The sequence below is a fragment of the Ambystoma mexicanum genome, chromosome 3p, assembly GCF_040938575.1.
Source record: "Ambystoma mexicanum isolate Mex_15411 chromosome 3p, UKY_AmexF1_1, whole genome shotgun sequence".
In the NCBI taxonomy this organism is placed as follows: domain Eukaryota; kingdom Metazoa; phylum Chordata; class Amphibia; order Caudata; family Ambystomatidae; genus Ambystoma; species Ambystoma mexicanum.
In genome coordinates, this window is record NC_090925.1 from 985,675,110 (window position 1) to 985,689,880 (window position 14,771).

Below are 14,771 nucleotides of genomic sequence, written 5' to 3' on the forward strand. Positions count from 1 at the left end.
GCTAAGAGGGATCTAGCGTTAATGAGTGCTCCCTTAAGAGGCGATCTGGCGTCTGTGTGGGCGCTAAGTGATCTCCCAATGGTAGGAGTTGGCTTAACCCATGCATACATTTTTTGTGTGAAGATATCGCTTCCAAGGGCACCTGAAGGAAGGTTACCCGCATCATGGGTGGTGGTAGTGGCAGCAGGCTCAGGGATTACAGCTTTATTGACAAATACCTCGGCCATTGGCTCGAAGTTGTAAGGGGCATTCGCAGGTGTGAGGGTTATGTTAACATGATCACCAGTGACATTCAAAATAACATGCTCTGAAACATGGGTGGTATTTGCAATTTAAAGGGCAATAGGCCCTAAAACACATGTGGCATTCACAGTCAAAAGGGCAATGGTCTCAGAAACAACACAGAAAGCATTCATAGTTAAAAGGGGAAGAAGAACTAAATCGCAAATGGTGTTCACAGTTGACAGAGCAACATGCTCTAAAACACAGGTGGCATTTTCATTTGAAGGAGTGACATGCCCTAAAGCATAGATGGCATTCATAGTAAACGCTGCAACATGCGTTGAGACAGAGGTGGCATTTCCAAGTGAGGGAGCAGCATTACAGAAAGTGTTCCCAATGTTCATAATTAGAGTGGCAGCTAGCTTAAAAGCACGAGAAGTGACAGCGTTTACAGGGACTACGCTCATCATGATAAGGTTAGCTGGCTCTGGGTTCTCTGATGCATCAAGAATTGCTAAGGCATCCTTGGCAGTGAAAAACAAATGTGCGATCTTGGTGGACTCAAAGGGTGGCGTAGTTGTAGCCTTGAACTCTAGGTTGATTTCTGCGTTGGACGATCGGTGTGGAAGCTCAACACACTGTCTCAGCTCCAAAATACAAGAGAGTTAAGATTCAGTTTGGCCTGGGGGGCGATTTTACTAATGCCAGTGTTAGTTATTGATATTGATATTTTATCGATATTGATATTTTATTTGTATCGCTTTCATACGCTCTCATACACAAGTGTTTCAGAGCGTGACGGGGCAAGGGAGGGGAAACAAGGGAGAACAAAGCAGCGATCTTACTAGGCCCAGTGACATTGAGAATGCGCAAGTGCATGGGATAGGGAAGGGGGAAAGTGCAGGGGGGGTGGGAGAAGTGGAAAGTGCTGAGCAAAGGAATAAAAAACAACAAAAGTGGTAGTCCAAACTCTATACAGCAGCTATCGAACACAATTTCAAAATTCTCCACTCTTGGCATCGGTCTCCTGTCCAATTGTCTAAAATGTTTCCCAGTGTATCCCCTATGTGTCCTAGAGCTTGTGCTGGTAGAGGGACATGGTTCCACATGTGGTGGGAGTGCCCGGTCATTCAGGTCTATTGGGCAGAATTAGTAAATTGGATCAAAGACATCCTGGGAACGTGTCCTTCCCCTCACCCTCTGGAGATCTTATTGGGTACCCCCATGCCAGAGTGTCATGACTCGTCTTTTTCCAGGGTGGCAGGCGCGATGTTGAGGGCTGGGAGAATGGCCTTAGCTCAAAAATGGAAGAGCCCTCAGGCCCCTACGAAAGCGGAATGGTTTAATAAGCTCTTGACTATTTTCCTTTACGAAAAACTAGATTCTATTACTAATGATAATATGCCCTCTTTTTTACAGGATTGGACAATTGTACTATTAAGTGAGGATTATAAAGCTTTGACGCTCTAATTTTTGTTGAGTTTTGACCAGGGTGTATAGATGGGTGGGGGAGGGTGAACTATGGATGTACTGTATGTTTCTAGTGTTTTTGAAGGACCTCGCCGGTGGAAAGGGGTTGTTGTAAAGCCTTTTTTGGTATTATGCTGTGGCTCTTCCTCTTGTGCGCTTTTGAACTTTTTAATTTTATCCTGTTGACTCCTCTGTAGCTCATTGGTTGGGGGGGGAATAGTGGGAGGAGGGGGTGGAGGGTGAGGGGTTTTTGCTTGTCAACTTGGTTGAGGTTGTTTCATTTCTCTTGGATGCTTTTGTTGTTATTGAAAAATTTCAATAAATACAAAGTGAAAAAAAAAAGAATAATAAAAAAGTGGTAGTCCAACCAGCAGGTGGCAAGGGCTAGGTTTAAGGCAACAGACAGGGTGTCTGATAAGTGCAGAAAAAGGGGGGACTCTAGGGCTACATATACAGACCCAAGTGCTGGGGTTGACAGGAGGCAGTGCAGGTGCGTGGCAGGGTGAGCAGGTACCTAGGCCTCAAATCAGAGGGTAACCAGGTGCAAAATGCCGAAACAGAACAGATCAGCAGGGGAGAGGAGGAGTGAAGGCAGAAGCAAAGAGGAAGGTCTTGAGGTATTTTCGGAACCGGAGATGGTTCTCCTCAAGTTTCAGAGTGTCAGGGAGGCTGTTCCAGAGGCAGGCCCCAGCCGAAGACAGAGATCTACCCCAGCTTGTTTCTTTGAGAACCGACTGACCCTGAGGGAGTTGGAGGTGGAAGAGCGAAGAGCTCGGGAGGGAAGGTATTTACGGAGGGAAGTTGAAGGTATTTTGGTCACAGGCCCCAGAAAGCCGTGTGTACAATGCAAAGGGGTCTCAAATTTAATCATTGCAGCCATTGGGAGCCAATGGAGCGATTTCACGGCTGGAGAGATACGATCCCAGGGCTTGAGCCAAGGACAAGTCTTGCTGTCCTGATCTGGATGAGTGGTAGAGGGTGGAGAGTAGAAGCAGGTAGATTTAGAAAGAGGCTGTTGCAATAATCCAACATAGAGAGAACCAGGGCTCGAGAGACAGTGAGCTTCTGGGGGAAGAAGAGGAAAGGCAGAATACCTCTGAGGGGGTAGTAGGAAGTTTGACTTTTTAGAGACATCAGAATGTGGGCAGAAAAGGAAAGCGTGGAATCGAAGATTACCTCGAAGTTCTTAGCCTGGCAGGTGGGGTAGGCGGAGGGCCGAGGGAGGCCAGCCAGAGCGTGACAAGAAAGGAGGGTGAAGGTGTGCCAATGAGGAAGATCTCCGTCTTGCTGGCATTCAGGCAGAGATCGTTGGTGGGACACCAATCCTGAATAGCAGACAGGCAATCAGAGATGAGAGAAGGAGAAGAGGTGGCCACGGGAACCCTGAAAATGAGTTGAGTGTCATCGGCATAGCACTGAAAATTGGAGCAGAAAACGGCAATGTGATGGGTGAGAGTTGCCAGGTATTGGTTGAAAAGCCAGGGTGAGAGGTTAGACCCCTGGGGAACACCTCAGGTAGAAAGGGAGATAGAGGAAAGGAAGGACCCAAGTTGGACCTGGGAGGGTCGATCAGAGAGGAAAGAAGTCAGCCAGGCCAGAGCCTGATAAGTGATACCCAGGTTATCACGGAGACGGTTGAACAGGATGGTATGGTTGACTGTGTCGAAGGCAGAAGAGAGATTGAGTAGGATGAAGACAGAGGGGATGTTAGAGTCAAGGTTGGAGAGCAGATCTTTACAGATGTTCAGAAGAGCAGTTTCCGGGCTTCTGGTAGCTCTAAAGCCAGACTGATGTTCGTGGAGACAACCAACAGTCAGAGTGAAGGTTAAGCTGTGAGATGACCAGCTTTTCCAGGAGTTTGCTCAGGAAAGGAGTGATGGAGATCGGGCGATAGTTTGCCGGGCAAGAAGGGTCAGCTGTGGCTTTCTTGAGAAGAGGGTGCACAAGAAAGTGCTTCGGATGGGAGGGGAAGGCTCCTGAGGCAAAGGAGAGGTTGCAAAAATCGGTCAGGACAGGAGTGAGGGTGTCAATGTGGTCCTTGATGGTTTTGGAGGTACAGGGAAGAACCTGTTTTGATGAGACTTTCATAGATCAGACTTGTCTAGAGAACTTGTTAGGGGAGAAAAGAGGAAAGGACGAGAAAGAGGGTAGGGTTGGCTGCAGGAGGGCAAGGGTTCACAGAAGGAGAGGGGAGAAGAGGGGGAGGGGATGAGAGGGTGTACAGGTTATCCTGTGTTTTTGAGATGACGTGAGAGACAAGGGCTGAGCAAAGGGCCTGGGAGGTTGCAGGAGGGGTAGAGACTGCAGCAGGGTTGGCCAGCTCCTTGCAGATTTTGAAGAGTTCGGCCGAGTTGTTTGAGGCTGCAGAGACACAGGCTTGGATGTGGGCTCTCTTCGTAGTATGGACAGAGAGTCGGTATTGCCTCTGGAGCAGGCGGCAGGCCAGTTTGTCAGAGGATGAACAAGAAGCCCTCCATTTTCTCTCTGCCACCCAGCACTTACGTTTAAGGGTAGCTAGGTCAGAGTCATACTGAGAATTGTACTTGGCTTTGGGCTTCAAACGGATCCTCATGACAGGGGCAAGAGCATCAAGAGTATCAAAGATAGAAGAGTAGAGCATGGAAAGGGCTGTGTTGGTATGTGAGTCAGCCAGAGGCAGAGGGGGGAGAGAAGGTGGCAGCAAAATCCTCCACTGACACATGCTTCATGAGCCGGATGTCAGAGAAGGTAGGTGGTAGTGTTGGGGTTGGCTTGGCCTGGGAGGAAGAGAGGGAGAGATGAGAGGAAAGGAGGGAGTGATCGCTCCAGGAGAGAGGAGTGCTCAGAGGGATGGAGAGGGGGAGGTCAGAGGAGATGAATACATCAAGCGTGTGCCCTGCAGAGTGAGTCGGGCCAGAAGGGAGGATAGAAAGGGAGAGGGAATCGCAGAGGTCGCAGAAGAGTACAGAGGAGTAACAGGGAAAGAGTTCCCATAGGGCTACGTCGGTAGTTCTGTAGGGAGAAGGCATTTGGTTGGTCTGTACTCCTTGTTGTGGATCCGGTACCAAGTTATTGGTACAGGCGAATGGAGCTTTGTGTGCCCTTCGACAGTTGCAAGGACAATGCAGGTGCTGGCGTTTGCAGTAATGTAGTGGGTAAGGGCCAAGTACTGCTGATGAAGCACGGGGGGAGTGGCTTGTGAACCCAGTCGATCATTTTTCAGGTATGTCGGCAGAAGGTCACCGCGGAACTGAAGAAGACAGGCTGTGTGCAAAGAGAGGCGCATGTTCCTCTCCTTAGTAGGGCATGCTCTTACAGTCCCATTTCTCACGTAGCATGCTGTGGTAGCTGCCTTACAGAATCTGGAGGAGACTTTCGGCAAAGGGCAGGCATTGGGTAAAAAGAGGGATGTTGCTACTGTGCTCGAATTGGGCAGCGATTGTTGTGCACTCAGGGCTTCCGAGTTCCTAGAGGAAGCTTGCCTCACTTCGGGAGGCAAAGACGACACGGGACGTGGTTCATAACACAACCTGCTCCATTTCCTTACAGGCATTAACTAACTTGTTGGTACCCAGTCACATCCCGTTCCCACCCCACGCCCCTTCCCTAACCCTCACGTCACTTCCCTAGTGTCTTGGCCCAAACGTAGGCTGTCCTCCACAATGATGTGGGAGGGCTCCATGTCATGCTTGCTCGCAACATGGCATCTCCCCACATAACAGATCACTTACAGTTTGTCAGCCCATTTCCTCAATCAGTCGCAGAGGCTTTATGCAACATCTCTGAGGCCTTGTAGGGAGAGGTGGCATCGTTGGAGACGATTGTTCCGCTTTACTGCTGGTTTATTCTTCAGATTGTGCACCTTCCCCTTGATACAATTCAGCCGCGTACCTGCCATCTTGACTGTCGTATGCGTGCTCCCACGTGAGGGGTGCAGTGTCCGTGATTTAAGTGTGACAAGTTCCTCGTTATGGACCATTGGCGGTCTCTACTGGCCGTTATCATGGTGCCCTTTTTACTGGTCATGACTAAGGGTTGCGGTGCAAATGTAGGGTCCTCCATCCGGCCCTTGGGCTGTCATACCAACACGTTGTCTCCAGGTTCTATGACACACTCTCGGGCATCCGCCCTATCCGTCATTTTATTTTTCTCTTCTTCATGCTTGGCACTTGCTTGTTGTTCCAGGAGTGTTGCTGGTGGCTGTGTGTGTCCTTCCGGTAGTCTTGTCTTGATGTGTCTGCGGAACACCAAGTCAGAGGGGCAGACTCCTATGGTGCTACGTGGCATGTGGCAGTATTCATGCAGAAACTGGTATAATGCTTGTTCAAATGGCTTGTTGAGAAGGGTGTCTATTTGTAGTGGCCTCTTGATGCTGGCCATGAATCTCTTGACTATGCCGTTGGCTTGAGGCCAGCGCAGTATTATCTTTCTATGCTGGAACCTCATGTACCGTGTAAGATTTTGGAAATCCTGGATGGAGAACGGAAGGCCATTGGCCGACTTTATGATTTTTGGGATCCCGCATGTGGACAACATGCGGTGCAGGGCGGGAATCGTGCATGTGGCTGACGTGCTATTGACCAGCTGAGCATCAGGAAGACGTGAGTGTTCATCAATTAGCACAAGTACATAGGCGCTGTTGCGAAGTGGTCAAAAGAAGTCCACTGCTAGTTCTTCCCAGACATTCTCCGGGAGTGGAGACATTTTTAGAGGGTGGGGATGAGGAGGCTGAGCCACTTGGGTGCATATGGAGTCATGGGCGAGTTACGGCACGCCTGTCGCTCAGTCACATCTTGAAATATTTCTTTGAATAGATTTATGTAGCCGTTGTGCTTTCCAGCATATACCACTGTCTGACTTATTTGTCAGCATGTTGAATTAGTGCCTTCTATAGTACTGACCAAGTTTCTTAAAGGATAGTTCCGGGACTTTTTTTTTATTGTCCCTACGGGTCGGCCATGTGTTTGTAAGCATAAATCGGTAGATCGTAGGAAACTTTCCTATGGACCTTACCCGACTTTTCGCCCATTATCGCACTCGAAATCAGCCTCCATTTTGTGATAATCCTATCATTTCGCCGCATCGACCTGGCTCACCTGCCTTTGCGGCACTAAATCAAATCCCCCGCCCCTGAAACAGACTTTATCAAAACATTCATATTCCCCGCCTCTATCCGTGACGTGACTGAGTTGCGTAGGCAAACGCGCCCAGGCGTCTTCTACGCGACTCCACACAGACCCCGGAAATCAACACAGATCAGCTCACAATACAGCGCGCCACAATTCGGAATATGAAACTGTACTTTGAAATCAAACCGCAAGATTGTAAATGTGGTAAAGTACATTTATTTGACATCAAATGTTTAGAGAATATTCAGCGATTTGCATTTTTATTTGCTCACGTTCCAAAAAGTTCGTATTGAGGAACGCGATGGTCCTTTGCTGTACACAGGGTCTTAGAGCATCTCACAATACAGCGCCACAATTCGGAATGTGAAACCGTGGTTTAAAAGCAAACGGCAAGATTGTACATTTGGCAAAGTACGTTTATTGGACATCAAATGTTTAGAGAATATTCAGCGATTTGCATTTTTCTTTGCTCTCGATCCAAATTAGTTCGTCTTGAGGGAAGCGATGTTCGTGTGCAGTACACAGGGTGAACAACCCATGCTCTATAGACTACTTTGAAGTGTACATGGTCTTTGGCACCTCTTGGCCTTTATCGCTCCCTGACAGCTCCACTTGCCAGCACAAGTACCCCGGTGCGAACTGCCTTTGATAGGGCGGGGGGTGGATTGGGGCGGTGGTCGTGCAGACAAGACACAGGAAGACTCGTGAATGGAGACACACTTATGTGGATTGCAGGGGGCCGTCCAGCGTGAGGGGGGATGCTTGGCAGGAGACACGGGGTCTGGAGGTAGACATGGGAACAACAACCCATGCTCTATAGACTACTTTGAAGTGTACATGGTCTTTGGCACCTCTTGGCCTTTATCGCTCCCTGACAGCTCCACTTGCCAGCACAAGTACCCCGGTGCGAACTGCCTTTGATAGGGCGGGGGTGGATTGGGGCGGTGGTCGTGCAGACAAGACCCGTTTGCCGCAGGGCCTCACCAAGGAGAGGCCATCTAACTGAATGTAAGAGGATGGCTGCAGGATCTACTACATGGAAGGCAGGGGGGTGAGTTTATAAATACCTCACCCTCCCAGGAGAATATATGGGGGTCATCTCTGTACCCGGTGCCCAAAAAGAGGATTTATTATGATCAACCATATTTATTATTTACCTATAACCATGTTTTGTATCAATAAAATCCAACAGCTTTTTATTGCCAACGCTTGATGCCAACCCACAAAATAATATATGTATGACTGCTGCATATATGGGTTCAACGGTTATGTGGATTGAAGGTGTGCGGCCAGCGTGAGGGAGGATGCTGGCCGGAGACATGTGGTGTGACAAGACAAGGCACTGGAAGGCTATTCAACGGAGACACACTAGATTCATTTAAAAAATCAAAACAACCATTGTTAAAATATATGTTGGGCTTTATTTTAGATTTTAATTAAACATAAATAATAAACATTACACATTGTAAAGTTGAGGTTGCAGCACATCGAGGGAAAATCCGCGGTATTGTCCACTGTCACTGGGGAAATGTTGTCTAATGGCAAGTACCGCACAGGCAGGTATTACTCTCCGAACGCGGTGTCCGAGCCTCCCGTGAAGCCACCAAGTGAAGCAACGATAGGCCACCAGCCTGTACCACCTGTGAAAAAAAAAGATGCAAACTGTATTAAACTGACCAAACTTTCTTATCAATGTCGATTCAGGTAACACATGTCATTTTTCTTAGAAAAAAATTATATCTAGAAAATGCACTATATGGAACCAATTTACATGCGTTCGAATGATATGTAAATGTAATTTTATATGTGGGAGACGACCATGAAATAGTGGTGGCATCACTGACATCACAAACAGAGTATACTTACTCGTTACTCGGATTACGCGGACGAACAGTGCCACGAAGTTCGTGCATAAGCACCATCATCATCCTCAACACTGTCCGTGAGAGGCAGGCTTCCCTGAACTCTGGCAGCTCGGTGATGCATTGCGGACTTTGCTCGCTTTCCGAAATGTAGGCCAAGCACCCGGAATTTTCACGGCAGCAGCAGTTCTCCTCCTCAGTTGGCATTAGCTCGCACCGATTGCACGTTCACCAGGTGGAGACGCCGTCCATGCGACATGGTCCAGGCTCTTCATCCGTTGACTGGTCCTCCCAACTGCCGTCCGAATCCCCATCGTTTTCGCGTGCTTGCCTTTCCAGTAGTTCCTCCTCGGTGTACTCGGGCTCGTACATATACGGCATTATTGTGGCCATTGTGCGGTAAAGATAGTAAAATAATTTACAGAGATGGTACAGGTGTTCACACGGGCTACAAGCGGCGAAGGTAGCTGACCAGAGCACTGAAACGAGTCACAGAATACTCAAAGTAACACAGAGAGAGTAATGGAATCGAAAATCTGCTGCTGTATGTTGTGAAACGGTCTGTTTATACTTATTGGGGAAAGAGGCGTCCTGCCATTTCCATGGCAACACGTCAATAGCTGAGGCGCAGCGATTGTTGACACGAGACGTGCTTGAAATGGGCAGTACGCGTCTGCTGATGTCAGGCTCAGGGGCGGGGGATTTGATTTAGTGCCGCAAAGGCAGGTGAGCCAGGTCGATGCGGTGAAATGATAGGATTATCACAAAATGGAGGCTGATTTCGAGTGCGATAATGGGCGAAAAGTCGGGTAAGGTCCATAGGAAAGTTTCCTACGATCTACCGATTTATGCTTACAAACACATGGCCGACCCGTAGGGACAATAAAAAAAAAGTCCCGGAACTATCCTTTAACTCATTAACATGGCACGTAATTTACTAATACGAGCATGACGTCATGTTCACTAACTAGCAACATCTAGAAACAATCCTTTTTTAGATACATGTAGCTTTCCAATTAGCACTATCTTGTTAGTGCCTCAATAATCAAAACTAAACATTCTCACCTGAGCAACTACGTCGCTCGCGCATGCGTGGGTGATGTCATCACATTGAACGTCGCTTGCGCATGCACGAGTGACATCATGTTGGCTCCCCTTTTTTTGCTATATCTGATATTAACACCAGGTACAGAGATATTAAACATGTTGAGGTTACCCCGTGTGAGATTACTTTCCGGCATAATATACTTATGCCTCTTACAATTACTTACTTACCTGACATTCTACGTCGCTCGCGCGTGCGTGAGTGACGTCAATACATTGAGCGCCATTCAGGCATGCGCGAGTGACGTCATACTTGCACATAATCATATATAAATGGATTCGCAGAAGATGTGTACAGAAAGCTGTGCTTCCTGACCGCATCTCCGCTGTGAATAAGATCACGTCTGTGCACCTGATATTTCAAGTAAGTTATTCTCTATGGGCCGTGCTTGTGTCTATAGACATTACAATCTTTTTCTTAAAAAACGTACACTCTCGCTCTCTTTTAGGAGAACAGAGCCAGCTTTATCTAAAAACAACAGGTTGGATATGCTAATCTACATTATGCTCCCCCACATTTAAGCCTAGGGGCTTTCATCCCGTTTTATAAAGTCTTCCTCTTCAATCCCTTAGAAGGAGGGTGAGTTGGTTTATTTTTAAGTTTATTTTTAGGTGCTCTTTACACACTAATTTACTTGTCATACATTATATGCCATACCACTCTAAATATTTAGGGTAGAGTATCGTTGTGGATGAATACACTAAGCCTATCCCTACCTTACAGAAGGTTCTGGTTGGATTTTAGAAATTGTCATCTTTTAACACAATGTGCTCCTAAAACTCAAATTCAAACAAAGCATGTTGTTGTAAAATTGGCATAGGTTCTCTGGTTAATGTATATATACCTAAGCACCATTAGGATCCTAGTGACATTTGGGACAGGATGTTCTATTAAACAAGTTTTGTGATTATTAACATTTGATTTGAAAAAAGTCTTTGTTTGGAATTATGCTATTATTTTCTACAAACAACCAAATTGGTAAACTTTTGATTAATTTCTATTCCTTATAGATTCTTGTGAAATTGTTGTTGAAATTGATGCCCCTGATGAAGAGTATATGAAACTCGAAACGCGTTGGGCCAACCCGAAACTATTAATAAAAAGGAGAAGATTGTTTTCGCTAATGAAAAGGAGTCACTGAATTTTTTGAATTTTTTGCCTTTTAGAAAGTGTGCAGTGGACGCAGTTTTCCATAATTTGGATCTCCTTGTTTCTTCGCATATGGAGCACTTGCCAACAATCTCTTCTACTATGGGGTCTAGCTTGGGGATCCAGGCCTTTTGGTGGAGGAGGTGCTTCGTGGATACCGCCCCAGGTGGCCTTCGTGCGGCAGCATTACTGTCTTCTCCTGTAGTGACTCTTGTATGATTACCTTGCAGCCCTTCACGATGATGTGATCATCGACAACGTGTCTCACCAGGTCCATGCATCTTACATCGTCCTTCACCGACTCATCCTCATTGCTGGCCTGATGTTTCAGATGGGAGGTTTTTCCTGATTTGATGAAGTGGGCTACGATTGTGAGAGCCGGGTCCCGTTCTGATGAATTTGCAGGGGTGGCCCAGTCCACTGGGGGTGGCTGTAGATGGTGAATGATGTAGTTGATGTTGGCATCCGCGAGACAAATAGTCCGCTAGATTTTCTTCCTTTCCTGGGAGATGCACGATGTCGAATTTGTACTCCTGTAATCTCAGACACCACCGGGCTATCCTTGGGGGCAACCTGGCCTTGGGGGCATCCTGGCCTTTGGGTCTCCGTAGATTGTCAGGAGAGCTTGGTGGTCAGTGATGACCGTGAATGCTTTTCCATATAGGAACAGGTGGAAGTACTCACAAGCCCACACGACTGCCAGGCTCTCCTTCTCCACCTGGGAGTATGCTTGTTCTGTGGCTGTGAGGCTTCTGCTGGCATAGGCTATGACAAATAAGTTGGATAAGTAAGTCAGGTCCCACTGCATTAATAATGCCCTTAGCCCAACAGGGCTGGCATCGACTATTACCTTGGTCTTCCTTTCCGCGTCAAAGTACGCCATGTCTTCTGCCCTGGCAATGTTGTTTTGGATGGTCGCGAAGGCACTGGCAGTCCGTTGACAACTGGAATGGTTGATCTTTGCGGTTAAGTAATTGAAGGGGGTTGCTGACCGTTGCGTAGTCTTTGAGTTATCGTGAGTAATAGCTTGCGAGTCCTAGAAAGGAATGCAGTTTGGATGTGGTTGAGCTGAGTTGAGTGCCGCCACCTTGTCCGGGTCGGGTCGCATTAATTTCTCTGAAAAAATGTGGCCGAAGAATCTGAGGGAGTCTTTGCCGAACTCACATTTGGATTTATTGAGGGTTAGGCCTGCCGCTTTGAGTGCTGAGAAAACTCTGTGCAGGGCCATGTCATGCTCTTCTTTTGACTTGCTGAATACAATAACATCATCCGAGTAGTTGAGGCAGTTGGGGACGTGCCGAATCACTTTATGAATCTCCTCCTGAAATATTCCAGCAGCGGACAAGATGCCAAAGCTGAGTCGTTTAAATTGGAATAGACCCATGTGAGTGACGGAGGTGGTGATATATCGTGACTTGGGTGTGATCTCAATTTGATGGTGCCCTTTTGTGAGGTCCAATTTCGAGAAGACTTTTGAGCAATGCAGCAGGTGTATCATGTCAGTGATCCTCGGCACCTGGTGTCTTTCACGCTCGATCGCTTCATTTGCCCTCCGCATGTCCATGCATAGTTTATTGAGCCATCTGGCGACTTCTTGGGAACCGCTACTATGGGTGATACCCACAGGGTGGGACCGGTCACTGGTTAGATGACTTGCTGTTGCAGAAGTTTGCCAATCTCTTCTTCTACTTGCCGCTCTATGTTAACGGGTATGCCCCGAAGACGTTGTGCCACCGGTCTGACCTCCAGGTTGATGTGCAGTTGTATTTTCTGATGTTTTAGTTTTCTGATTGCTTTAAACAGGTTTGGGAATGCCGCCTTGATGTCTTCAGGCTTTGCAAAGTATTTGTGGGCCATTAACTGATGCAGGATGTGTACTAGATCTTGTGCTTTTCTTCACTTCGGGCCTCATTACAAGTTTGGTGGTAGCCTTACTGGAAACAACAGGCAGGCTGCCGCCAAACTTGCACATTTTTCCGGCCCCTGGCAATGGGGAAATAGAAGGGCATTACAACCCTGGCGGACCCCGCATTTCCCCGTTGCCAGGGGCCGGAAACTTTTACTTCCCATTCCCATTCCCATTGAGCCCGGTAGGCCTCAATGGGAATGGTGGAGGCCGGACGCACCGGCCACATTCAGAATGGTGCCGATGCATCCGACATGCTCTGCTCGCGGGTGCCGTTCGCCCGCCAGGTCTGACCTGGTGGGTAAAAAGGCACCCGCGAGCAGAACTCATAGTTTGCCGGTCCGGTAACTATGGTACCAGTAAGCTTACTAGTACCGTTATTACCGGACCGGCAAACTTGTAATGAGGCCCTATCTGTTGCCTTGCACTGATTTTCTTGTGCTGTTTCTGGTGTTACACTATCATGGGCCTTCCTAACGTCTGACTGGTGGATCCAATATTTCAGGCCCTTTACCGCTAAAGGGGTGCAATATACTACTTAATAAAGGCCATGAAATCTTGGAGAATTCCACCTCCTTACAAAGCTGCAAACGTACACCAGTTTCCCACGCATTAGAGGCTTGGTTCGGCTATCTGCTTAGGCAGTGGAGGTATCTGTTTCACTTTCTCTTTTGAATGGTGGCGCTGCTTGTTTTGCAATTTTTCTTACTGCTCTTGTGAGTTGCGTGAGGTACTCCTTGAATTCTTCACCTACACTGTTGCTGTCCTATGTGCATCAGACATTCTTCTCACCATGGACAGTGGTGTTTGCATATGTCTGCCAGTTACTTTTTCATGAGGGGATAAGTGGTGGTCTTTACTGGGCTGTGTGCACAGCTGAAATAAGGCCAATATGAGACAATAGACCCAGTTATTTTTGAGAGTGTGACAGAGTTTGGACAATCAACTTTTAAGAAGGCCGTTGATTTTCTCGACCTTTTCAGTTGCTTGCAGGTGGTACATTTTACACCTTTTCGGCCTGATTCACAGAAGCATTTTATAATGGTTCAATTCCATAGGAAAACGCGGTGTGCAGTTAAAAAGTCGAAAACATTATTTCAAAATACATAATGTGGAGAAAAAAAATGTCAAAAAACATTTTTTCGAATGTTTTATTTTTTTATTTATGTTTTTTTGGGGTTCCGTAAGTAAAAAAAGGGATAAAACCAAAAACCAAAAAAAAAAGAAAAAAGGGAGGTTTGGGGGGGAAGCCTCCCATTTCGAACAAAAAACAAAAAAAAAGACATTCGAAATTTTTTTTTTTGACTTTTTTTTTCCACATTATGTCTTTCGACATAATGTAATTCAAATTAATCACTATAAACCGGAAAATGCTCTGTGAATCAGGCCCTTTAGGTTTTATCCTTAATAGCCTAATAGTGTTGTTATTTCCTTGAAGAGGTCATTTACAATATGTGTCCCATTGTCAGAGCGTATGACATTGCATATCCCCCAACGTGGGAACACTTCTCTTACCAAGGATTTTGCTGCACACTTCGCATCTGGGTGGGTGCAGGGCGCTGACTCCACCCAACGTGAAAAGGGACAGACCACCACTATCAAGTATCTTGCCCCATTGCACCTCTCTCCCATTTCTGCATAATCGATGTGCAGTTCACTGAAAGGTGCAATGGGCCGGGGCAACGTTTCTCGCAATATTCTAAGAGTCATTCCTGAATTAAATGTTTGGCATGTGATGCATTCAATGGCCATTTTAGTAAGGTATTCTTGAAGGTCCGGAATAAACCAATCTTCCTGTATGTCTGCAGCTATGTGCTGCTTTGAGGTGTGGGCAGGAAAGTGTAGTTGTTGGAATGCTATTCACTACTTCCCCTGTTGTATACTGCCTCCATAGAAGATCTGTGGGTGACTGTGTGAATCCCTGTTTTATCCATAATTCTTGTTCTACA